Genomic DNA, 27,900 nt, shown 5'->3' on the forward strand with positions numbered 1-27,900 from the left:
TCTTCCTGTCAGTTTTTAGGCCTTTTCACTTGGTCTTTATATCTTGGATGAGCTGAACTTGGGACTTCTCTCAAGAGGCTTCTTAGTTCTGACAATCTGCATTGAATTCTTTAGTTTTGATGTTTCCAGGTAAATTTTCTTGTATTACCCCCTCCATCTCTTCCCCTCCCCCAATATGGTACTCAGGATTTTGTTTTTTGTTTGTTTGTTTTCCTGAGAGCCCATTGATTCTAAGATTCTCTTTTTGCACTTCAAGGTCAGTTTTTTGGTAAGTAGATACCTCATACATTCCTTCAATTTTGCTGTCTCTTGACTGGACTTTGATATTTGTTGAAGCTTGACATTGTAATGTTTAGCCTGCTGTTCTGTCTTTCAGTATGCCCACTACTTTATTGAAGTATTTTACCTTTAGTTCTAAAACATAGTTTTTCATTTGTCTTTTTTGATTTTTGAGGAATTTCCCTTTTTATAAACTTCCTTCAGTTTTTTTCTTTTTTTTTTTTTAACTGAACTCAGAACTATATGTTTTTGGTTTCATTCTCATTTGTCAAGAACTAGTTGCTATAAGATCATTATTCCTTTCTGATAGTTGCTCCTCACTTTAACTCAAAATGTTTTTCCATTTTATTAGGACTTCTTTTAGATCAACTCTATTCCTTTATTTGTGAGTTTTTATTTTCTGGAATTTCATTTCTCAGATTGTTCTTTTATTTTATTTTGCTCATTTCTTACAATTTTGAGGGGATGTGGAGGAATTGAGTTTAGTTTATTTATTTCTCAGTTATCTTGTTCAGAAGCCCAATTACATTGTGATTTAAGATATCTTTCTTATATTTTTTAATTCTTTGTACCTAAAAATTTTTTTTGCTTCTTCCTAAATTTTGGTTATAACAAAGATTTCTTAATTCGCCCAAAAGAATGCAAGAATTTTGAGGATAGGCAGTATTTTGTTTTTGTCTTTGTGAACTTCTTTTTTAGTAGGTGCTTAAGAAATGCTTTTTAGACTAAAAACCATTACATTGAATTCCCAATCCCTATATTTATGCCCACCTGCATTTTTGATTTCCTTCACAAGCTAATTGTACAATATTTCAGAGTCTGATTCTTTTTGTACAGCAAAATAACGGTTTGGTCATGTATACTTATTGTGTATCTAATTTATATTTTAATATATTTAACATCTACTGGTCATCCTGCCATCTGGGGGAGGGGGTGGAGAGTAAGAGGTGAAAAATTGGAACAAGAGGTTTGGCAATTGTTAATGCTGTAAAGTTACCCATGTAAATAAAAGGCTATTAAATAAAAACAAAATAAATAAATAAATAAATAATCTTTTTTAAAAAAATGCCTTTTAAATTGAATTAATATTGCCCTAAGTATAGTGTCTCCCTCAGTCTGTCGTCTCTTATTGTAGATTCATATTTCTTTGTATCTGTCATATTGGTAATTTAACAAAATGGTATGATATTTTCCATTGCAATTGCATGAAATGCATTCACCCATTTCCCCATAATTTGCTATGAGAAAGTTTGTAATATTCTTAATAAAATAATGCTCTCTGTTGAGGTTTTCTTGGGGTCACTGGAGGCAGCCTTCGTTTCAGATCAGTAATTACCACACGAGTAGCCAGGGGTTAAGGTCCAAATTCTTTATTATCTCTTTTAAAGTCTTGTCTCTTTTCTTGGGGCTTCAGCTAACTTTCTTGGGAGGCCTTCTGTAGTCTTGGTTCCGAGAGCATGAGCTCCTGGCTCCTTCTCTGGCCTCTGAATCTCTCTGAATTCCAAGGGTTTGTGCTTCAGCCTCCAGCCACAACAAAGGTGGAAGATAAAATGAATCTGTCTCAGCCTCAGAGGCTTCTAGTGCCCTTGTCTCTTTCTTGGCCCTGAGCACTTTTCCATTATATGCTCCACACTGAGTATACACCAATCATTATATCACTAGGAAACGATCATTTGTTGTAGGATTAAATCAATACTAAACTACATTAACCATTGTCTCCTCAATTCCACTTAGTACCTTGTTTCAAGTTCTGGCCCATAACATCTTGTAGGATTAAATCAATCATACTGAACCATGCTGAATTGGATAACTATTGTCTCTATCAATTCCACTGATTTAGTACCTTGTAAGAATCCTTTGTTTCAAGTTCAGAGTTCTGGCCCATAACAAAAGTTATTTCCAGTTTTTGTTTTTGTTTTTGTGTTTTTTTTTTTGTTTTTTGTTTTTTTTTTGATATTGAAAATGGTATAGTAGCTGAAACAGAAGAGTCAAGGGAAAACTTTTAAAAATTGTTTTTTAGGATTTGGCAAGTCCATGAAAAATCACTCCTTTCCCCTTCCCCACCCACCATTTTCAGTTTTTCCTGATCTACTGGTTACTTCCCTGGTGCCTTCAAACATGTCTGCTTCTCCCAGAACAAAAACAAAAAAACCCTCACTAGACCTTATCCTCTCAAGCTCTAATATCTTATTATCTCTTTCTTCTCCTTGCCTTCATTCTTCTCCTCTCACATGTTTTCTCTGATTTCTGATCTGATCACTCAAATGATGCTTTTTTCCAAAGGTACCAGTGAACTTTTATATACCAATTCTTACCTATTCTCAGACTTCATATTTTCTTCTTTTTAAGTTTTTATGTCACTGCTTTTTCTTGTTTTGCTTCCTACCAACCTGGCTTCTCCTCAGCTAGTTGATCATCAGTGTCATACTTTCTAACTTTGGGGTCACCTCCACCGGCTCTCTGTCTTAGATCTTCTTAGATCTTCTTTTCTTCTGAAACACCAGGTCTCACTGTACCTGCATAAGCAGTCTTATTCTGTCACATCTCTTCTAATACACTGCCTCTCTCCAAAACCTTTGCTCTTCACACTTTATCTTCACACTTTTCTTGTGTACTAGCTCCTTTCATACAGTTTAAAAACCTGTCCATAGCTCTTCTTCCTCAAAGAATACTCACTTGTTTCTTCCAACCCTGCTGATAAATATTTCTTCTGCCTTCTGTGGCTAAACTCTTGAGAAGGCTGTCTGGAATAGGTACTTTCACTTTCTTTCTCCTCATAGTCTTACCTCCTTTTGTCTTCCACCTTCATTAATTCACAAAGTCTGTTCTTCATAATTATTAGTGATACCTTAATTTCCAAATCCAGCAGCCCTTTTTCAGTAGTCATTCTCTTTGGGTTCTCTGCTGCCTTTTACATTCTTCATCTCCCTCTCCTCCTTAATATTTGTAGTGGCCAGAAACTGGAAACTGAGTGTATGTCCATCAATTGGAGAATGGCTAAATAAATTGTGGTATATAAATATTATGGAATATTATTGTTCGGTAAGAAATGACCAGCAGGATGATTTCAGAAAGGCCTGGAGAGACTTATATGAATTGATGCTGAGTGAAATGAGCAGGACCAGGAGATCATTATATATTTCAACAACAATATTATATGATGATCAATTCTGATGGACGTGGCCATCTCCAGCAATGAGATGAACCAAATCAGTTCCAATAGAGCAGTAATAAATTGAACCAGCTACACCCAGCGGAAGAACTCTGGGAGATGACTATGAACCACTACATAGAATTCCTAATCACTATATTTTTGTCCGCCTACATTTTTTATTTCCTTCGCTGTCTAATTGTACACTATTTCAAAGACCGATTCTTTTTGTACAGCAAAATAAATGTTTAGACATGTATACTTATATTGTATTTAATTTATACTTTAACATATTTAACATGTATTGGTCAACCTGCCATCTGGGGGAGGGGATGAGGGAAGGAGGGGAAAAATTGGAACAAAAGGTTTGGCAATTGTCAATGCTGTAAAATTACCCATGCATATAACTTGTAAATAAAAAGCTATAATTAAATATATATATATATATTCTCTAGGTTCTTGGGATTCCACTCTCTCCTGGTTTTCTCCTTACTCATTAATGTCTCTTTTTCAGGTTGTTCATCTAGGCCATGCCTTTTAACTATAGATGTCCCTTAGGATTCTGTTCTGGGCCTTCTCTTATCCTTCTAGACCACCTCACTTGCTGATCTCATCAGCTCCCAGGAATTTAACTGTCATATCTGTTGATGATTTTCAAATCTTACATTTTTTTACCCTCACTTCTCTACTACCTTCTAATCCCATATCTCCAGTTACCCTTTAAATATCTCAAATTGGATATCTAATAGATATTAAACCCAGTATGTCCAAAATAGAGAACATTACCCCCCCCCCTCCAATTCCTCTCTTCCAAACTTCTCTATTAATTTCATGCCACTAGCATCTTCCTAATTCCCTAGGCTTACAACCTATGTGTAATTCTCATCTCCTCATTATTTCTCCATTTCTCACCTCCCAAATCCAATCTATTACTGAGGCCTATAAGTTTCATCTTTGCCCCATCTCTCAAATACTCCCCCTATTCTCTTCTGATACTTCTACCACCTGGTACAGGGTCTTTATCACCTCACACTTGGATTATTTCAGTAGCTTACTGGTACAGCTGCCTACCTTAACTCTCTTCCCATTCTATTCCATCCTCCATTGAGCCACCTAAGTAGATTTTTCATAAAGTAAAAGTTTATCCCCCATTCTCAGTAAATAACAATGATTCTCTATTACCCCCAGAGTCAAGTACAAAATCCTAGGTTTTCAAATCCCTTCATACTCATTAACCCACACTTTTCCAGTCTTCTCACTTAACCTACCACATACTTTTTGATCTAATAACTCTGGCCTCCTGATTACATGAACAAGACCCCTCTGCCTTTGGATTTAGGGCATTTTTCACTGGCAATCCTTCATGAATGAAATGTTCTCCCTCCTCAATTCCTTTGTACTTGCCTGGTTTCCTTCAAGTCTCAAGTAAAATCTCATCATTTACAGGAAGCTTTTCCCAATGGCTCTAGTGCCTTCTATTTCCCAATTATTCTGTATAAATAGCTTGTTTATTTGTATTTATTTTTGTTTGCATGTTCTTTCTCTCATTAGATTGTAATCACCCTGAGGACAGGGACTGTCTTGTTTTCTGTTTTTGTTTTCCTTAGTCATGAACAACATATAGAAAGCCCTTAATAAATGTTTATTGACTGTCTGGCTACCCTTCCCTTTTCAAACCATATTGACTATTATCTTTAGAACAAACAATAAATAGCATTAAAGCCTTTCTTAGCCTGGCTCAAGCTTCTCCTTGGAGCTGCATTATGCATTAGTTTCTCCTCCCACATTAGATTAACCTTCTATTCCAGGCTTCAGATAGATATAGATAGATAGATTCTATTTCCCATCTCAGTGACTTATATCTAGAATATATTTCCTTCCTTTGGCTTCATAGATTCCTTAATTTTCTTCAAGACTCATACCTTTTCTCATCACCTCTAGCTATTCCTGCCCTGCCATCATAAATGCGTTGTATATATTTGAAATATGCCCTGATGAATTATATTGCTCCTTGAGAACAGGAGTTATTTCATTTTTTGTAGGGCCTGGCACAGTACCTGTCACAAGATAGTTGCTTAAAAAGTACCTCTTGATTGATTGATAGGTAGAGAAGTCACCATTAGAGGAGAGAGATTCAAGTTTCATATAGTGAATTAGTTTATGCAATTTGGCATTTCTAATCCTAAATTTTTCTTTTTGATTCACTTTTAATATTCCATTTTGACCAATTATTTAACATGTACTTCTTCCACTTAAACTGTAGTTTTGTTTGTGATTAGGAAATGAATTACTGAATGACATTTTAACTAGCTTCTTCCTGTTGTGTCTGTCTTTTTAATTACCCCAAGAGTAGAAAAAATGACGGATTTTCAGTACTGCACTTATTTTATTTGCAAAGAAAATTAGAATTGTGAAAGTAATATGCATTTTTACAAAATATTTTCTATCCTTGGAAAGTTAGAAGAAACACTGGTCTTCATAATGAAGGTCCCAAAGCAATGTGCTTTTCTTCATGTTTTGGATTACAAGCTATACTTATTTACCTATCTAAATCAATAAGATCATATATTCATGGAAACTTTTTGGGAATAAGAATGGGGAAGGAATTTGTTTAATATTGAATATTTTAAAAAGAAAAAGAAAGGAAGCTGTGTTAACAAAAAGGCAATAGTTAAGGGTTCTCATCCCATTTCTATTATCATCTCTGGCACATTGAACCAATCGAGTCAATGGTCTTTTCTGAGTGAGCCTCACTTTTCCAAAATTCTATGACTTTATTATTTGAAATATGGAAATTGTTTTTATTACAAAGAATATTGAATCCTATTATTCCAAACTCAAGGTTAGATTCTGAAGAAGAATGCGCTTTTTAGATGAAGAATGGACTGGTTCCAAAGAACCATTTTTTTTTTTCCACTTTTCTTTTATGGTTTTGTTCTCTTCTCTTGAATTTAAGGGCACAAAGCTTGGTTATATATAATAGATAGTACATCAAATAACTGCAAGTAATTTTATTTAAGAATGAAACACAAATAATTCCTTCATCTGGCACTTTTAAATCCAAAAGCATAATTTATAACATTCCATTGTGTGTCCATCTTTTAAATCATGATAATAATTAAATAATATTTTATTGGTATCAAGACCTGTGGTTTTTAAATAGGGAACTTATGGTGTATAAACTCCCTTTCATGCAAAAGCCATTTTATAATCTTAGAAAATTACCTGAGATACTGAAAAGTTATATAACTTGCCTATAGTCCCAGGTGTAGAATTTTCAGCCTAACCTCCAGGACTAGCCTTTGCTTTACTATAACATGCTATCTGTAAATATAATAATAAGTTTCTTATTTTCCTACTTTTAAAACTTTAATTGATACCTTTTGTTTTTATATTATTTTACTTCATAAATATATCTTTCCCTTCTTATCCAATCTTATGACAAATATGAAATAAAGAAGAGGAGGGCAATTCAACAAGACTTCACTTCAGACAAATCTGTGTATGCAGGGGTCAGTCTTAGACATCCGCAAAGAAAACCTGTTTTTTTTTTTTATTCTGATGCCTGTTCCCTTTTTTATCCTTTTTTTTTTTTTTTTTCCCTCTTTCAGTTACATATTCAACCAACCATTGAGACAAGACCTAGTCAGACTTTTGACCTTAGAATTACTACTGTTCCTTAAAATGGCTACAGTTTAATGTAGTCAGGATCAGAAATAATTATCTGATAGCTTAGAAGACCTTTGTTAAGTGAGCTGGTGGCTCAGTTCCTAATGAATTGAAATCCAAATCCCAATTATTGCTAATTGGTATTATAAATGACAGGTTCAGCAGCAATTGAGATTGATTAGGCCAAGGACAGCAACCTGCCCTTTGTGCTCCTGTTATCATCTCTCTTTTTCAAGATAGCATCTCAGTGGCAGGACCTTTTAAAGAGCAATATTTTTCCATCCATCCATGTCTGATCTGAGTTTTAGGTTTCAAATATCATAGTTAATATTGATGGTATTTTGCCAATCTAGATCATTCACCATGTAAAAAAGCTATCATTTTATTCTTAGAAATCATTCTTTCTGTGTGGTGATATGACAATTATCTTCCACCCCAGCTTCTCACCTAAATATTTCTTTAATGTGGACTTATTGTATTTTCTAATAAGATTCTACAATTTAGCACTTTATTATAATCATATGTAATGATAACAATAGATAGCATTTTAATGCCAATATGTACCAGGCACTGCCCTAAGCATTTTTACAAATATCACATTTATTATAGTATCTAGAGGAAAAAAATTTCTTCGCAACCACAAGAAGTGTTGATATGAATATTTTGGTATACATGGTGTCTGTCTTATCTTTGATCCTCTTGGGCTCATTACTATTTTTCTCTAGGAAAAACTAACTACCACTTTTTTCCCCCACTTATTTTGCTTTAAGCTGAAGAGGAAATGAGACCACATGATGTGTCCTTGTCTTGTTATTCTAAGATGACTCTGCAAATAGTTATTGCATGCTGTAGAAGTGTAGATTTCTTTGTGTGGATGTGATTTTAAAGTAAGAGAGGCTGCCCTTTGATTTAAACTGCATTTGGTATTTGTAGAGTTAGCATGTTGCTGAGATGTGTAATTAGGTAATTTGAGTTCCTCTACATGCTTTTTCCTCACTTTACATTGGACATCTAGTTCTATAGTTAATCTTCCTGTTACTATCTCTGAAGCTGTGCTTTTAGTTTGATTTTGAAAACTTCAAAAAAAGATGTACACAAAACTGATCCCATATTGATACAAAGTTATAGTTCCTTGTTTTTCTTCCAGTTGTTCAAAAAGGAGCATTTTCTCATGAATGCCCTCCCATCCCCTTCCCCCGCAGTATCTCCTTTCAACTTTTCTTTAGACCAAGTGTTTTTATCTTTTCTTGTGTCATGCACTCCTTTAGCAGTCTGGGGATCATCTTCTCTCTGGGGAGAAGAATCACAACATGATTCTTCTCCTTGCTGTCTTACTATTGTTTTAAAAACTGCTTTTCTAGTTCACTTTCCATATTTCTTATTTTCACTAAGGGTGTAGCCCAACTCTCAGAATGAACCCCTCTCAGAATAATGTTTTTAAACATAAAAAACCAAACATGTATTTACAAAGGAAAGCAATTATATTGAAATAAAGGTGTAATTTTTTTTTCCTCATCTAAGTTAAAAGATCTGTCTCCTTAACATCCATTCCAAAGGGGTTCATGGATGCAGAATAAGAATCCTTAGTAAGGCTGAAGATGAGTAGGATATATGTGCCCTTCTTTCATCCAGTGTAACCCTTCTAAAGAATTAAATGGTTAATACAAACTGTATGTTGTACTAAGATTTGTAAGATAATTTATATTGATTATTTAGTATATATACAGCATGAAATATTTCTTCAACTACCTTATATTTAATTGATCGCTTTACTTCTAAAATAAGGTAGTCTTAAAACATTAAGAAAAGTTTCTCGTTTAAATTCTAGATTACTCAAACCCTATTATTCATATTTCAACTAATACAGAGATAGTGGGCTTAACTCATTTTTAACTGGTTCTCTAGCTCAGTACTGTTTTTTTTAAAGTGTTATAACCCATTTTTATTTCTATAAATAGAATAGTTCTAATGAAAATAAATGTTTTGCAAGTGTTTCAGTCACTGGGAAGCAATTAACTTTCCTAGACAAGGATCTTATTTAAATGATTGTTGTTGGATAGTTGTAACTGAATCGAATTGGGAAAAATAAATGACATGCCCTTCATTCTGTAGCATTCTGGGTAGAGATTGTTTTTTTAAGGACACGTTTATTATATACTTGAAAACTTAGGTTGCCAGTTTGGATATTTAATTTCCATGCTTTTAGAATAGTTCTAAATTAAATTGTACAGATTCTCAGAATTAAAGGGAAGCAAAGATGAGAAATCTGAGAGCATCTAGAGAAATGATTTTAAATTTTAATTTGTTGTTCTACAACAGTTCCCATTGGCTGGCTATCATTTTCATTTTTAGACTACTAAAATAAGTCCAATGAATATAATAGGATCTTTATGTCTGGCAGAAAATTTTGCCATATTTTGCTGAGGAATTTAAAGCCTCCTTGTTTTGGCATTATCTTCCTATCATCTCTTGATTCTGTTGCAATTTTTTCCCCTCATTCTCCAGAATGGCCTGATCATAAGAAGTAAAGTAATTGAATGGTAACTTTAATACAACAGATTACAAGAATTGAGGATATTAATGTTAATGTGGATGTGGACAATGAAGGTTATCATGTTCTTTCTCCACTCATTTCCCTCTTCATTAAAAATGCCGGTTTGTTTCATCATGGACTAGTGACCAAACATGAGGAAAATCCTTCAAATTGGGATCAACTTGAAAACACATCAGGCCAACAACTATTTTTTGAACACTTTATTTTTGCTTCACTAGTACAGAAGTCCCCAATCTCAGAATCAAGATATAAGGCCACCTTTAGCTTTACATGTTTTTTAAAACTTGTATCTTGAAAGCTTGCTTTCTTGATCTTGAAAAGGTCTATATAAGGTTGTTGGTTTTTTTGTGGGATGGGGCAAACATAGATCTTGTTGATTGAATTGTAAATGTTGTCCTGAACAATCATATAAGTTCAAACAAACAAAAAGATTATCCATGCCAATGAGCCAACAGGGTGGCACATGAATAAGATATCAGGTCTGCAGCCAAGAAGACCAGAATGCAAATCCAACTTCATGCATTTCCCTAGCTATGTGACTCTAGACAAGTCACTTATCTGCCTTAGTTTCCTCAAGTATAAAATGGAGATAAAAATAGTTCCTTCCTCCCAGGGTTGTTCTGTGAAATGAAATTCAAGTATTACATTCTACCCAGTATTACTGATATTAAAAGAGTTGTAATCAATGTCACTTGATTAGGTATATGTTCATTTTATCTGTTTGTAATCTCATTATGTATGGCATAGTGTTATGGTTAAAAGACAATGTAATAAGATATGGTTAAGCATTTTTGACACCTCTCAAAGTTAATGTAGCCTAATTCTTCAAAGATCACCATAATTTGTGCAAATGAATATCTAATGAATAATAAGTAGGAAAGTTTCTAATTTGCTAAATTAAAGAAAAAGGGAAATACATAGGATTAAATCATGATGTGCCCATTAGATATGATAGGCAGTCTGTAAAATATTTTACTGCTTTTGGATATCATTTAGCATGCAGCTGGCTTACATCTCATATAAATAAATTCAATATGAAGTGTTGGGCTTTTTCTCTGAACAAATCATCCAGTTTCCCACCCATTGATGGCATAGATTTGATTTGTTTTTCTTTGCAGGCTGTGTTTTGATACATTTTTGTATAGAATCTTCTTCCTATTCCCAATTCAATTTTTAAATTAAAGTTTTCGTGATGGACACTTTTAGTATACTAAAGATTTTTTTTTAATACTCCCTTTTCCCTTTCAGTAATTTAGTAGATCATCATACCTACTCTGATTATATTTTTCTTTTTTCCCAATCTTGACCTCTTAGTGAACCAGTTCAAACTTACATCCATCTGGTCCTCTGAAATTCCTTGCTCTCTTGTCCTATCACTATTGACATCTTGCCAGACCTGATCCCACCATCTGTTACCTTTGTTCCTATTTATATGCTGTTCACCTGAACTAGAGAAAGCCATAAAGCCTTGCTGTGTACATCTACTACAGTTTCTTTTATCTAATTTCATTCATGTAGACCCTCATTGCGTCATAGTAGTGTTTTTGCTTCTTATTGATTCTCTATCCCATTCTTCCCAATGATTGTTACAATCTTTTTCTTCTTTTCTCAAGCCTCCCACAGTAAACCCTACCCTACCCTACAACATAATCATAATTTAGTAAGAAAATGGAAGTCTTCTCTATTCTTCATCTCAACCCCTTGACATCATCTCCAACTATTTCCTCCTCTCTTCTACTCTCTGATGAAATGACCCTTCTTACCTAGAACAACATGATTCTTCTCCTTGCTGTCTTACTATCGTTTTAAAAACTGCTTTTCTAGTTCACTTTCCATATTTTTTATTTTCACTAAGGGTGTAGCCCAACTCTCTGTCCTGAGCCTGCACTTTGAAAACATTTAGCTAAGAGAAATTCATTACCCCTAGACGGCTCCTATTCAATGTCAGGTTAGCTCTATTCATAAACATATCTTTCTTGCATCAAAATAAAATTTTTCTGTAGCATTTACTAGGTACTCTTAGTCTTGTTCTCTGCAGAAAAATATAAGGAAAGTTGAAGAGAGTAGTGTGCTTCTGTTGCCATATTCTTTTTCAAAGCAAAGTATCCCCAGATCTTAGGATCATACCTATAAAGTTGAAAGAGACTTCAAAGTTATCTAGTCCAAAGTTCCCTTTTTACAAATGAGGAGCTCGAGCTCCATGAAGTTTAATTGACTTTTCCAGTTTAACATGAACATTAAAAAACTAAGATTTGAACTTAGGTTCTTTTATGTCAAATCTAATGTACTTTCAGTAGTACTGTGTGATGCTTTGAATTCTCCCAATAGCCATGTGCATGAGGTGGGGAAATGTACACTAAGTGAAGTTTGTTGGTGAACTTGTTGATTAGGCCTGAGGAAAATTGTTAAAAGTCTTTTTTCAGTTGTTTATCTTATGCCACAATCTCAAAGACCATAAACATCCTCTTTCTGGGAATGCTTCCCAGCTTTTTTATGAACATTGTTACATGTAGTTTCACCAGGCCAAATTTCTATAGGACATTGTCACCACCTGTGCTCTACATATTAGGCCTCTTTTGATGTTTGATGCAGTTAAGGTCATGTTAGCTTTTATGGCTGCCATGCCGCACTATTGACACTGATCAATCTTACAGGATCTCTAAAAACTCTAAGTGACTTCTTTAAAGGAGCTGTCAAAACCTTATGTTTCCCCATCTACTTGTTTCCCCATCTACTTTTAAATGCCATGTTTTTAACTTATATAGAGACTTTATCTCTATTAAATTTGATTTTATTTGACTTGGCCCATCATTCTAGCTACATCATAATCTCAATTTTGCTCCTTCTCGATCTTTCTTCCAGTGTTTGACACTGTTGACCACTTCCTTTTCTTCATACCCATATGATCTTAGGCAAATTTTTAAACTTTTCCTCAATCTTAAAGTCCACCTCTGCAAAATGAGAAGATTGAACTAGGTTAACTTCTCAGATCCCTTCCTACTCTGGATTTAAAATTCCATGATCCTTTAAACACCAGATCTATGATCCAGCTTATCAAATCACCATATTTGAGGCCCTGATAATCTTTCATCTGGACAGCTGTCCAAATTGGACTCTGTCTTCAAGATCTATCTTTTCCAGTTTTTCTTTGACATATGCACCAGTATAATTTTATAAAGCAGAATTCTTCACTTCTGTCAGGACCAAAATTTATAGAACTCATTTTTGGTATTTTAATCCCTTCAGAATCTTTCTTTGGCCTACTTTCCAAGTCTCTTGTCATATCACTTCCCTTCATGTACTTCTGTTTCAGGCAAACTTGATTGCTTGAAGCTGATTGAACTTTAACTGTATAGTAGTATTACTATGCCTGAAAAGTATTGCTTCTTTACTGCCACCTCTTAGAATTCCATGCTTTATTCAAAACTCAAGTCATCTGTAGTCTTTTACATTAAACTTTTCTTGAGGGTCCCAGTTACTTCCTCTGTCCTTCTTTAAATTATTGTTTAAATTGATTACTTATTTGTTTGCATACTATATCTCCCCAGAAAAATGTAAGTTACAGTAGGACAGGAATTGTTGTAGGTTTTATCTTTCCATCTTCACTGTCAAGCACAGTCCTTTATACCTAGCATGTTTATAATAAATGATGACTGAAATTATTTCTTAACAATAGAAATGTAAGAGAGAACATTATTACGTCAGCAGACAACTCTCTGTCATCCATTCTAAGTCATAAATAGTCAAAAGGCCTCAGTTCTACATGAGTTGCCTTCTTGTGGAAAAAGGCATTAATACCTTTCATTTAGAGATAAGAAAAGAATAAAGCATACTACTAATGTAACTGAAGAGCTTTCTGCAGCATCTATAAAAATTGTTGCATTTTTCAATATCAATTATGGAAAATAATACTGTGATATCAGTGCCAGTAATTATCAGATATTGGTATTAGAAATACCTTCAAATTCCCATTCTTCATCAGTGATAGACATGAAGTTGGTCAATTTCCCATTCTGTCTTATACTACTTTTTTGTACCTCTAGTTCTTAATGCAATTTGGGCCTCAAATATGGTGATTTGATGAGCTAGATCATAGGTCTGGTGTTTGAAAGATCATGGAATTTTAAATCCAGAGTAGGAAGAGAAGTTAATCTAGTTCATAAAGACATTGTGAAATCTTTACTAATTGTTTTTGAATACTACAAATTAACTTTTTCTTCATATATGACTTTGCTTTACAAAAAAGAACTTAAGAACTATTTTCTGTCATTAATTAGGGTATTTATCAATTTAACTTCATCATTTTAGTGGGTGGTAAGTCTGCTTAAAGCTGGAAAACAGATATATCAAAAAGAATATTTAATCTTCAGATCTTCATTTTATTTTATTTCAGAAATGATGTTAATCAAAATAGTAAACCTTTCTATGCTAAAAGCATCAAACTAAAACAAAAAAACTATGAATTAGATTTTTATTGACCTACCAACTGAAATTGACCCTCCATACTTCATCAAAACTGTGGACTATCTTCTTCTGTGGATGTGTTCATAGATTAAATTCATATTATTCCCCATATCTTCTTGTTGAAATCCTACCTGTTCTCTATACTCTACTAATACATGAATTTTCCCTTGAAGCTCTCCCTTCTTTTTCTTTTCCAATTCTCCATAGACTAAATTGATGGAGAGAGTTCAATTTATGAATCACAGATATTTCTCTTTTTCATATGCTCTGTTATCTCTGTCTTATCTTTCCTATGACCATTAGATCTCCAAGTACTCTTTAACATATCTTAACTTTCTACCACTCCTCATATCTCTCACAGAACATTCTGCATCTAATGAATACTTACTGCATGTTGAAACAACGAAGCATTCTAAAATTTAATTAGGTGCCCCTGTTGAAAATTTTTTTACATATCTATATCTATAACTTTATATACATCTCTCTAATATGTGTGTGTGTGTGTGTGTGTGTGTGTGTGTGTGTGTGTTTCAGATTTCCTATTGGATAAGAAAATTTGTTACTTTTGAAGTACTTAATCTTACAAATTTTTTTTTTTTTACATTTTCAAGGAAGTTCATTTACTTAAGTCATGTTTCATTTTTCCAGAGTATATTAATAAAACCAGCCCCAGAAATGTTGCTAGTAACTTCATTTCTTTTATGTGAAGTTTTCTTCCTAATGTCCCTCTATCTTTTTTTTGTTGTTGTTGTCTGTACTCATGTTTTCCATTTTTTCTTTGGAATGATACCAATTAAATTTTCTTTAAGTTATATATATTCTGTTCAGTTATCTTCTGAACATGTTCTATGAAGTAAACCATATCTGTAAATCTCATGCCATACTTTCATCTCTTGATTTGACTTGTTTTATGTAGTTATCATGCTGACTTAAATTTTGCAACCAGAACAGTTCTATATGAAAATCACCATCTTTCAGACTCAATCAGTAATCACATGTGTCAGACACCGCTAAGTGCTAGGGATAGAAAAACAGGGGCGGGGAGGGAGGGGGAACAGTCCCTGCCCTCAAAGAGTTTACAATTTGAGGGAGACAACATGTAAACAAATTATACAATCTATAAGATAAAAAGTAAATAATTGAGAGAGAGCACTAAAATTAAGAAGATTGAGAAAGACTTTCTATAAAAGATAGACTTAGTTGGGACTTGAAGAAAACCCCAGGGAAGTCTTACTAGGCAGAATTGAAGAGAGAGTATTTCATATATTTGGAAACAGCCAGATTAAAAAGTCCAAAGCCAAGAGATGGATTGTCTTGTTCAATATAGCTCCATTTCTGAGGAAAACTTGGGAGAGCCCAGGCAATTTCCTGGCTTCTTTTCCCCATCTTGGCTCTACCTCCTAGTGTCTTATTCTTGGGATAGCAAAGAAACTGTTGTCACTGGATTGAAGAGTATGTGATGGAGAGAAAGTTGTGAGAAAACTAGAATTGTAAAAGAGATATAGGTTATGAAGGGCTTTGAAAGACAAATAGACCATTTTGTATTTGTCCCTGGAAATGATAAGGACCCACTGGATTTTTAAGAGAGGTAGGAGGGAGAAGTGCACAACATGAGAAGACCTTTGTTTTAGGAAAATCAGTTTGGTGCTTAAATGGAGGAAAGATTATAGTGGCGAGTCCAAGATTTGAGTCAGGCAGAGACACTAGCAGGCTGTCTCAGTAGTATGGCATGGGGTGATGAAGACTTGCATTAGGCAATGTCAGAAGAGATAAGGAGGAGTATTTGAGATGTTGCAAAGGTGAAATTTATAGGCCTTGGCAACAGATTGGAGAGAGTGAAGTGAGAGACAGTGAGGAGATGAGCATGACTCCTGAGTTTTGAGCCTGAGAGACAGGGAGGAGAATGACATTGTACTTTACAGCAATTGGGAAGGGGTATATGTGTAAGGATATGAAGGAGACAATGGGATATTTAAGGTCAAAGATAATGAGTTCAGTTTTAGACATGTTGAATTAAAGATGTCTTACTGGATATCCAGTTCTAAGTATCTGAAAAGTGGTTAGAGATGTGAGATTATAGATCAACAAAGTGTCTGGGGCAAAATAGATAAATTTTGAGAATCCATCAGCATAGTGATTATAATTAAATCTATAGGGACTGAAGAGATCACTGCATGAAGTAGTAGAGGAGAACAGGGCCTAGGACAGAACCATGTGGGACATCTATGGCCAGAGAGTAATCTGGATGAGAATCCAGCAAAAGAGAACTCTGAGAAAGAGATAAGGGTCAAGGCATTGGATATCCTATGTGGACAAAGAGTAGGGTTTTACTCTTTGTAAAGGGAAGGCAGAAGGAGAGGTCAAAAGCCCATAAATGATAATTGAATAAGAGGATTTTGGAATCCTTGAACATAGAGAGAGTAGTAGTATGTTTGTGAATGAAATAAAGACCAAGGGTCTGAATATTTTTGTTATATGTCTGAGGTAGGGAGGAAAAATAGGTCGTAGAGTGTGACTAGGTTGATAAACTGAGTGGTTAGATTGTTTGAGGGAGATTCAATATGTATAATTTAATTCTTCTTAGTATGGGGGCAAGAGTTAGGAAGAAGGAAAAAAATTGTAAACCATATATTAAAATCTTGGAAGAAGGAAGGAGAATGACCTGGGAGTTTGTAGACAACAGCTACCAGAATTTTGATTGCGTGATAGTTTTGAATAGCATAGACCTTAAAGGAGGAGTGGTGACTGAGTGATGGAGATAGGAAGAGAATCTGGCAGTGGCAGTGAGGAGCAAGAATTATTCTAGCTCCCAGAAATATTGGGAGTCATTAGATTTTGGTAAGACAAGCCAAAAGCTTGAACTATGAAAATTTGTAAACAAAATAAAATTACAAAGTTACTTCCACAAGTTAGGAGAAATCGACAGAAATAAAAAGCAGGTACCCTTTAAAAATTTTTATTGATGGGTTTTTTTTTTTTTTTTTTTTTTTTTTTTTTAACATCAGCCGTTTTCAAATATATAAATATAGTCCTCCTGTTTTCTCCCCAACTGGTGAGCTTTCCCTTGTAACAAAGGGAGGGGGGGTAAACCAATGTATCAATTGTATTTGTTAAGATGTAAAACATTTTATGCATTCTTTTGTTGGAGAACTAGGCAATTGGAATTGACTGTGTGACATGGGAGATACAGGCACAGAACTGCTCATCATGGTGTGCCCTCATCAAAGCAGGTGCAATGCTCCATGAGCAAAGCATCAATTGTATTTGTTAAGATGTAAAACATTTTATGCATTCTTTTGTTGGAGAACTAGGCAATTGGAATTGACTGTGTGACATGGGAGATACAGGCACAGAACTGCTCGTCATGGTGTGCCCTCATCAAAGCAGGTACAATGCTCCATGAGCAAAGCATCAATCAGGTAGCTCAAAAGAAATGCAAGATATGAAAATTTAAAGAATCCACTCCTGATAGACTTTTTGTGCCCAACCTATGGTAAAGCATTCTAGGCTTTAATTGGTCTGATCAACCATAGCCATATACACTGTACTTTGGCTCTACCATAATGATATAATTTGGTCCACTTCAAGAACACTGCTGTCCAAGGGATTGGTGGCTAAGCATATTTGCATAGTGTCATACAGAAGAGGGAGATAATGATAGCTAGCAAATTATATAGCACTTAAAGGTTTGCATGGTGTTTTGAAACTATCGTCTCAATTGATCCTAACAATGATCCTACAAGATAGAAGTTACATTTTACAGATGAGGAAACCGAGCCAGAGAAAGATTAAGTGATTTTCCTAAGTTTACACAGCTAATAAATATCTAAGGATGCATTTGAATTTAGGTCTTCCTGACTCTAGACCTAGTGTCTATCTTATCCACTGTGCCACTTAGAGGCAACAAAGAGACTGTGTCCTAGTGTCTTTGAGATCTCAGTGATAATAGTTTCTTCATTTAGCATTGATTGTATACTATATCTTCTTGTAGTCCATAGATTCCTCCATAGACAACTCAGCCAAGGTACTAGAGGTCTTTCTCTGATTATCTTTTTACATTGCTTGAGTACATAAAGCTACATAGGCATTTAATAAATGTTTATTGACTACTGATAGCATGGGTTGTCATTCTAACTCACTAGGAATGCACCTACCTGCTTTAGTGAATTAGATTCCCTCTGATAAAAATCTGCTCTCTAAAACAAAAATGTAAAAAAAAAAATTCAGACTTCATTCATTCATAACTATTCAAGGATTATGAATGCACAACTTTAAAAAAAATAAATATTGCAGAGTATTGATAACTATTAGAAAAAACACTAATAGTTAAGGAAAATGCAAATAAAACAACTCTGAAGTTTTACCCACCCTCAAAATTGATAAAGAATCTATTAAATTACTCATTTACTTTGATTCACTGTTCTCATGCACTGAGGACATTAAAGACAAATCCCATATATACCAGAATATTTATAGCACCTTTTGTGGTTCCAAAAAACTAACAAAGTATATTCCCGTCAATGGAGAATGAATAAATAAATTTTGGCATACGAATATCATTCAGTATTGTTATATCTTAAGAAATAACAAATGAATAATTCAGATAAACATAGAAACATTTACCTTTAAAGAAGTCAGATTTAAAAGAATAAAATAAAATAAAAGAATAAAATGAATACAATCATATAAACATAAGCAACATTAGAAGATAATCAGCATTCATAATAGCTATAATGACATACGGTCATTATAGAGGGTTGGGAAACTTATGAAGATAATTGCATGTAATTTTGATCAAAAGTCTTTGAGTTTTGTTTTTTTTTTTTAAAGGCTTCTGAGAGATAATATGGAACTTACTTAGGAAGGACATTGTCATATTATTTCTTAATTTTTATAACATAACTGAAGCCTTAGAAGAATGTGCTTCTCTCTCTCTCTCTCTCTCTCTCTCTCTCTCTCTCTGTCATACACACACTTTTTTTTTGTACTGAGCATAAATCTTTGTTTTTTAATTCTAGACTCTCATTTTACATTCTCTTTTCTTGTTCTTTGAGTTGCATTTAATCAGTAACGATATTCTACTCTATTTGGTTTAATAGAAATATGCTGCACTCTTCATTTCCCATTTACAGTTAGATTCAACAATAAGATGAGGAAGAAAATGTCTTTCTTTTTCAGTAGTATATCAAATGATGTTGAAATATTGTCTTGACTATGTTACATTGGTGAGGTTGTAGAAGAAGCTTATACAATAGGTGAAAACAAAAGCCTCGTATTCAGATATACTTGAATCAATTTCTTCAGTTTTCCTAAGAGTCGCCAAAAAGTTATGAAAATGTTTATAGCTCACAAAAATCAAGATAGTTCAATTAAAGAACAGTTGAAGCTTCTAAAATTTTAGGTAATATGACTCTTTATGCCAAACATAGAGATCTAATTGGCAAAGTACCTTTACATACAAAAATATTTATAACTCTTTTAATTGTTAAAACATTGAAAATGGAAGGGATACATGTCAATTAGGGAATAATTGAACAAATTATGAGATATAAATATGTTGGAATGCTATTATGCTGTAAAAAAAATTATAAAGGGGATAGTTTCTTTTTTTTTTTTTTTTTTTTTTAATAGCCTTGTATTTACAGGTTAGATGTATGGGTAACTTTATAGCATTGACAATTGCCAAACCTCTTATTCCAATTTTCCCCCCTCTTTCCCCCCCTCCCCTCCCCCAGATGGCAGGATGACCAGTAGATGTTAAATATATTAAAATATAAATTAGATACACAATAAGTATACATGACCAAACCGTTATTTTGCTATACAAAAAGAATCGGATTCTGAAATATTGTACAATTAGCCTGTGAAAGAAATCCAAAATGCAGGTGGGCATAAATATAGGGATTGGGAATTCAATGTAATGGTTTTTAGTCATCTCTTAGAGTTCTTTAACTGGGCATAGCTGGTTCAGTTTATTACTGCTCCATTGGAAATGATTTGGTTGATCTCATTGCTGAGGATAGCCAAATCCATCAGAATTGATCATCATATAGTATTGTTGTTGAAGTATATAATGATCTCTTGGCCCTGCTCGTTTCACTCAGCATCAGTTCGTGTAAGTCTCTCCAGGCCTTTCTGAAATCATCCTGTTGGTCGTTTCTTACAGAATAATAATATTCCATAATATTCATATACCACAATTTATTCAGCCATTCTCCAATCGATGGGCATCCACTCAGTTTCCAGTTTCTAGCCACTACAAAGAGGGCTGCCACAAACATTCGTGCACATACAGGTCCCTTTCCCTTCTTTATGATCTCTTTGGGATATAAACCCAGTAGTAACACTGCTGGATCAAAGGGTATGCACAGTTTTATAACTTTTTGAGCATAGTTCTAAATTGCTCTCCAGAATGATTGGATGTATTCACAGTTCCACCAACAATGTATTAGTGTCTAAAGGGGATAGTTTCAAAGAAATCTGGGTAAACTCTTATCAACTCATGCAGACAAAAGAAAACAGAATCAGGAAAACAATCTATACAGTAATAACAATATTATAAAGATAAATTTGAAAGATTCCATGAGAAATTCCATTGATTTCCCTTCCCCTCCCTAAAAAAAAAAAAAAAGAAAGAAAGAAAGAAAGAAATCTGGCATTATTCTAGGAAGGTCCTCTTATAAATCAGTTAGAATCTCAAAGATATGATCTGCCATTCAGCTAAAAGGTCAACCCAGTCTTATGTGCATCCTTTTTAGCTTGTAATTTGGATCTAGAGTCCTTCAGTGAATTGATTGGTGTGGAAGATTTGTTCAGAGTGGCTGTACTTCCAAACTGAAAATCCCCAAGCATAACTCCATGGCTAGAGAAGCCCCTTTACCCATTTCCATTCCTCATACCTAGACAGTTTGTTATAAGAAAATTTTTGTCAAATAGACAATTAGTTGGAGACAGTGTATTGATCTACATTAGTAGGGAAAGTCTCTCTCACCAAGTGCCTTTATACCAAGAGTTCTTAACTGGGGGTCAAGTTAACAATTGAGGCAACAAGCATTTATTAAGTGCTTACTATGTGTTATTGGTACTGTGCTAAGGACTGAGTATACAGTGAAAGGAAAAAAAGTCCCTGCTCTCAAGGACCGCATTCTAATGAGAGAAACAATGTAGAACACTAATGTACAACCAAGACATAATAAAGGATAAATTAGGAGTAATAAAAGGAAAGCACTAAGATTAAGGAAGACCTATAAAGCCTTCTTGAAAAGGATGGAATTTTAGCTGAGACTTGAACTAATAAATAAATAAATGGATGGATGGTTGGATTAAAAAATTAAGTTATTTTTTAAATATTTAAAATGATGAATTTTACAGAGAGATGATCTCAAAAAAGTCTTTATTTGCAGACAGAAAAACTAACTCCACTTTGTCTATGCTGTTATTTCTGGTTAGCATCAGAGTTTTGAAAATTATAATCCAGATTTCCTGATTCTAGTGGCTGTGCTCTTTCCTTTATGTCATATTGCCCTCTAATCATCTCAAAACTCGGGCAGGCATTTTCATCCCCATAGACTCCCATTAAAAAGTGCCTCTTCCAAGGTTGCAAGAATGGCAAGAGCTAGAAATTATATTCAGATCTCTTTATTTTTTACCTTTCTATTCTAGTCACTAGACTGATAAAAGTTTCTTCCTTTTAATTTAGGATAAATGTTACTATTAATGAAAGTTAGTGAAGACTGGCACCAATTTGTTATTTCCAAATCCAGCCACACTTGCATTTTTCTTCTTTCTGCTTGACTTACAAGTGAGTTGGATTTAAGTGAGGCAGCTGTGCAAAGTCATCAGCCCCACTCTCAATACATAGCGAGTCAGGACAACTGGTGATGGCCCAGAATGTAGTAAAAGTCCTTTCCCAAATCTCAGGTTGTCTGAGCCAACACACATTCAGTAATTAAAGACTAGATAAGAATTGGGATAAAAAATTACCTACTCGGCCAAAAGGATCTCTCTCTGAGAGGGTAAGACCTTCAGAGTTTCTGGCCTGTATAGAAAGTTGCTATTTTACACTCACTCTGAGCCAATGAGACCCAAACTGTGAGCTAGTAAGGTTTGGTCTACAGCCTATTACCGGCCAATCACTGATAACCAGAATGATTTTGGTTTTAAAGGTATTGTCAGGTAATTCCTTTTGAATTCCAGCGGAATTTATCAAAGTCTGGCTTTTCAGAACTATATTTCAAGAGGATATAAATGAAAACTGCATAAGATATGAGTTAATAATCTTTTTTTTTTTTTTTGAAAAAAAGATAAAATAAGTAGAGAAGAAAAAAATTAACCTCCAAGGTACCTTACAGTGTATAAGCAATAAACATTTATATTTCTTTGGACCAAACACACACATGTAAGAGTACAACTCCCCACATGGACAGAGGAAGAGGAAGAAATAGAAGTATTGCCAAACTAGAACTGGTCTCTTGTTTCGGCGGAAAGCTAATCACAGATTGTTGTTCCGTTGTAAATATGTAACATATCACCCCAAGTTAGTTTGACCTACTACTCAGAAGCATGTCATGGAAATGACTTATTTTCTTAGGTAGGAGGTGTATATGCAATTTTTAAAAACATACAAAATAAAACCTTGTTAAATTTATCTTCCATTCAAAATTGATTTTTTGTTTTTTGTTTTTTTCTTGATTATCCTAAAATAAACTTAATCTATTTTCTAACATTTCTAGAAGCAATCATTTATGTACAAAAAGAAATGAAATCATTTGTTGTATTATGTATTTATTAAAGTCACACTAGTAGACATTGTCCATGTATTTGGCACATAGGGGAAGTTAGAGAAAGGTTCTCTGGATCTTTGAATTCATTGGTGGAATGAATTCCTTCTGATACAGATCAACTACTTTTTTTTAACTTATTGTTCTGATTTTTCCCCCTGAGGCAATTGGGGTTAAGTGTCAGTCACACAGGGTCACACAGCTAGAAAGTATTAAGTGTCTGAGACCAGATTTGAACTTAGGTCCTTCTGACTTCGGGGCTGGTGCTCTATCAACGGCACCACCTACTTGCCCCGTTGTTTCTGATTTTAAACTTTTCAAAATCTTGTTTTGATTATTGGAGTCCATCTGATGCAGTCAATGTTGCAAGCAATTTTTTAAAAATACTGAAGATAGATTTTTTTTTTTTTATAAAGACTTCAGTTTGTTGCCTAATTAAGATCTTTTTTCTTCTTGCCAAAATTGCAGTGTTCATATTTCTACAATTCCCAAGATTCTCTAGACCTACCTCCTCCTCAAATGGGCAGAGCTCTTCTACTTGAATAGCAGAACTGCTTTTCCTTTCAAACATTTCTATAATTCAAACTTTGTATTTGTACATATTTTCTCAAAATTAGTCTGAATTAATGAGGTTTGGTCTTATTTATTTCTTTTCCTCTAGTCTATTTATTCCTTTTTCCCTGGGAAAAAAAATGTAATTACATGGCTTAGATGCCTATGGGTTTTGAATTTCCCAAACTAGTCAAACTAAGAATTTTGTCTTTGCACAAAATATATAAATAAGTTATCTTGCCATACTGTAATTTCATTTAGGTAAGTAACTTCAACTATGGAAACCTTCCACAGATGTAGATTGGTGAGTCATTTTATAGTCTTAAATTAAGAGAATTGCCGGTGCCACTAAAAGATTGAGACTTTGCTGCTGGCTCTCTATATTCACAATGCTGGTCTTTTAAGACCTTCGTTTACCTGTACCATAATATAAATTTTAATTAGTTTGTCATGAAAATGGTCTGTTTTCTTATAATTTTTTTTAAAGCTGCCAAATGAGAAAAAATATTTCTGCTTCATTTATCCTGTCTAGTTTAGCACCATCTAGAACTTATGCTGTGACATATAAGGGACATAGCTCAAAACTGAAGAATTTCCTTTGAGGTAAAAGAGTTAATTGTCATAAATTTTTTTTCCCTTTCAAGTCAGTGCTAATAAGTTCAGGGCATAATAAGAAATTATGTTTGGAAATTGAGAATTGTAATAAAAGCTTAAATCACTCTTAATATTAGTCCAGAATAATTGACTAAATGTGTTATCCTTTGCTTGATATGAAAATGGCTAGTATAAATTTTTTACAGATGGTCTAGATTTTCTTTGCAACTATCTCGCAAAATATATGTAAACATAGTTTTCAGCATTCACTCTTGTAGAACCTTGTGTTGCAGATTTTTCTCCCAGCCTCTCCACTTTCTCCTCCCCTAGACAGCAAGCAATCCAATATAGGTTAAACACGTGCAATTCTTCTAAACATATTTCCATATTTATCATGCTACACAAGAAAAATCAGATCAAATGGAAGGGAGATGAGAGAATAAAAACAAACAAACAACAATATAAAAAGGTGAAAATACTATGTTGTGATTCATATTTAATCCCTATAGACCTTTCTTTCTAGACACAGATGGCTCTCTCCCTCACAGATCTATTGGAATTGACCTGAATCACCTCATTGTTAAAAAGAACCAAGTCCATCTGAGTTGGTTATCACATAATCTAGTTGTTGCTGTGTACAATGATCTCCTGGTTCTACTCAACTTCACTTATCATCAGTTCATGCAAGTCTCTCCAGGCCTCTCTGAAATCATCCTGCTAATCGTTTCTTACAGAACAATAATCCATAACATTCATAAACCATAATTTATTCAGTCATTCTCCAACTGATGGGCATCCATTCATTTTCCAGTTTCTTGGGACTGCCACAAACATTTTTACACATGTAGGTCCTTTTCCCTTTTTTAGGAGCTCTTTGGGATACAAACCTACTAGAGACACTCCAGCACCTGTTTTTGGAATTATGATTTTAAAAAGTTATTGAGCCATAATGCCAAAATCTTTTCTCATCTAATAGTAAAAAGTGTGTGTGTATGTGTGTACACATATACATATAATTACATTCATATATGTGTATATATTTCTTGGTCTTGATGCAGCCATGCTAGCTAGATGGCTACAAGCTAATATATAGAACTATTAAATTTTTCTAAGCTATAATCACATTTCAAATGAATTCAAACCCTAAAGGGCTTGATCTTTTAGTTAAAGAATTCTAGAAATGATATAATTTTGACTAGTATCATATATATCTTTCAAGTAAGTACCTCTAGGGTTTTATAAACATTATCTGATTAAATTCCTACAGCATTTCTGTGAGGCAGATGGGAAAAAAAAGATACTTGTGTCTTTAAGGGAAATAAAGTCATATAGCAGTATGTGCTTGCATTAGAGGGTTAAAGCACTGTGCAAATATGAGTTGTTCTTATTTATAATAATAATGTCTTTAATAGCAAAGTAAGTGGTAGAATTCAGGTTCTGGAATCAGGAAGGGAATTTTTAAATCTTAAATCTCAGTGTAAAAATATTTGTTTTTTGCTATGTTTTCTTTAGTTGGTCTGCTCATAGGTTTTCGATATCATTATTTTAATTCATTGTGTGGTTGATTATATCCCACTGAGCTAATACAGGCAGCAAGTCTGTAACATTAGGCAAAAATGTCATCAGAAGTATGCTCCTCTCCTATCTCCATCTGTTGGTTTAAAGAAGTAATGTTTTTGCCCAAGTGAGCAAGAAAGATTGATTTTTTAGTGAAACCAAATTAAAAACTAAGGAATTAAACTATCATATATATATATATATATTTTTTTTTTCTTTTAACCTATTAAAAGCTATAGCAATTACTGTCGCCTTTAGTTTAGGCTTTAAATAATAATAAAAATAGAAATGACAATTACATTTTGAAAGTAATTCCCTACATTTTGTTCTGTGAGGAATTAAGGGAAAAAATAGCATTTTCTCAACTTTTATTCTGTGGTGTAGAACTGGGGGTGTCTAACTGTGTTAAACGGAATTTTAATAGAGATAATGATCAAAAATCCCTACTGCCATTTCAAATTCACAGTTTCACAGGATTTTGCATCACTTGCTACTGAATTGCTAATGAAGAGCTCAATATAGCTTCTGATGCATTTCAGTTTTTCTGGGTAGTGACTGGCTAGAGTGTTACTGACATCACAACATACAGCTGTTGATTTTCTATTGTCTCTGAGGCTTCACCAAGTGCCTTAACAGACTGCTCTAGCAGGTACCTACCAATGCCTGACTGATCAGCTGAGGATCTGTCCAGAAAGCTCTTTAGAAGAGCAATGCAAAATATTAGTATAAAGGTATTATGGTATTATCATCAGTAACTCTGCATTGATGAAGTATATGCTAGTATGATGAAGGTATGTATCCTTTAATATATTCTCTATAAAAAAAATTAGAAAATAAAAAATGTGAAAAATTGATTCCATCTACTTAATACCCTCATTTTTTGCCGAGAACATGAATATATGTTTTATTAAATCATTATCATGCCAAAAATCTCAACATTATTGTGACAAGTCTTTTTGCAAAGATATATTTCCTTATATTGAGAATTATAGAAAAGAGATCCGTCTTCCTTCTAGTTTGTAAATGATTCATGTTTTTAAAATATATATATTTTGCTGTTTACATACCATCAATTTAAAGGATATTTATAGTACTTGCTTGGTATTTTCTTTTGTTTTATTGGTTTGGGAAAGTGGGATCTATATGTATCTGTGTCTCTGTATATCTGTGTTGGGAGGACTTGTTTTATAACAGTAGAATAAATATATTTCCTGGAAAGGGACTTTTTCAAATTCATCTTTTAAAAAAGGAGATAAGGCATGCTAGATATACTTAAACTATATAGGAGATACTTTACCTTTTCTTTCATTGCAGAATACAATGAGTCCAGCTAGGGAGGGGGGAGGAGGTTGGGGAGGGTTGATATATTTTCCTTTTGAAATTAGAAAACCACTACAATTAGCCTCAGAATTCATTATGTCATTTTCTTAAGGGAGAAAGGTAATTTTAAAAGTTCTTATAATAGAACAAAATCTAGATGTATTGTTGCTTTAATTAGCATAGCCAAATGTCATTTTTAAAAGAGAAAGAATGCTAATCTAAGTACGGCAGTAATTTAAAGGTATCTTGTTTGAATTATGTAGCCCAAAAACTCTTTTGACAATTGTCTTGATAATTATTGATCTTTTTATATACTTCAAAAATGGAAACTAAAGATAATAATTAGCTAAAGACAGTGAATGATATTGATGTAACAGTGCTGTTTTGTAAGAACATTTGCTCAAAAATCCTTTGCTTTTGATTTAGGGGTAAGTTTGTATTCCTAGCTAAATAAACATAAGTATAGTATTTTAAATAAAAAGTTTATTTTTCTGAAGCTCTTATTTTAATATAAAGAGTTAAATTGCTTTCAGGGGTAGAGTTGAAGTGGGCACAAGGTACAATTTAGAGGAATTTTAGTAAGGATCCTTTATCAAAAGTAAATATCTTTTGCCTTTTGTGACTTTTCATTCCCAACTAAAGCCATTACTTATTGCCCCCTTCCCCCCCCAAAAAAAAAAAAAAAAACAGCACTCAGATACCTAAAGAATTGTAAGGTTATCATTTCAGTGCTATTGCTTATTTTCTGTCTACCTCGATTTAATATTTTACCTAAAAGGAAAAAAAATGCTTTCTTCCCCAAAATAATGTTCTCCCTGTCTTTGTTTTCTCTTGTCTTCCTCTGCTTTTTCTTTTCTTTTTTCTTTTACTTTCCCTGAGTATGCATTCATATTATTCGTTTTCAGGTTTTTGCCAAACCTTCATTTTTTGTTTCTTCAGAATTAGTAGATGTGGTTCATTCTGGAAACCTACTTACTATG

General features: G+C 33.7%; 1 protein-coding gene across 9 annotated transcripts in view; it reads left to right on the forward strand.

Moving 5' to 3' along the window:
- The window catches only part of R3HDM1 (R3H domain containing 1), a 172,508-nt gene that overhangs the window by 28,214 nt on the left and 116,394 nt on the right, over window positions 1-27,900 (forward strand). For 4 of the 9 annotated variants that reach the window (XM_031960007.1, XM_031960008.1, XM_031960009.1 and 1 more), the window contains exon 1: window positions 25,833-26,391. The exons of 1 other annotated variant lie outside the window; for it this stretch is intronic. The gene's annotated coding sequence lies outside the window, so the exon portion shown is untranslated. Of the gene's footprint in view, window positions 1-25,831; window positions 26,392-27,900 lie in introns of those variants that run through there. 4 more of the 9 variants (XM_031960003.1, XM_031960005.1, XM_031960006.1 and 1 more) reach the window with 2 other exon arrangements.

This window comes from Sarcophilus harrisii, chromosome 3, assembly GCF_902635505.1.
Source record: "Sarcophilus harrisii chromosome 3, mSarHar1.11, whole genome shotgun sequence".
In the NCBI taxonomy this organism is placed as follows: Eukaryota; Metazoa; Chordata; class Mammalia; order Dasyuromorphia; family Dasyuridae; genus Sarcophilus; species Sarcophilus harrisii.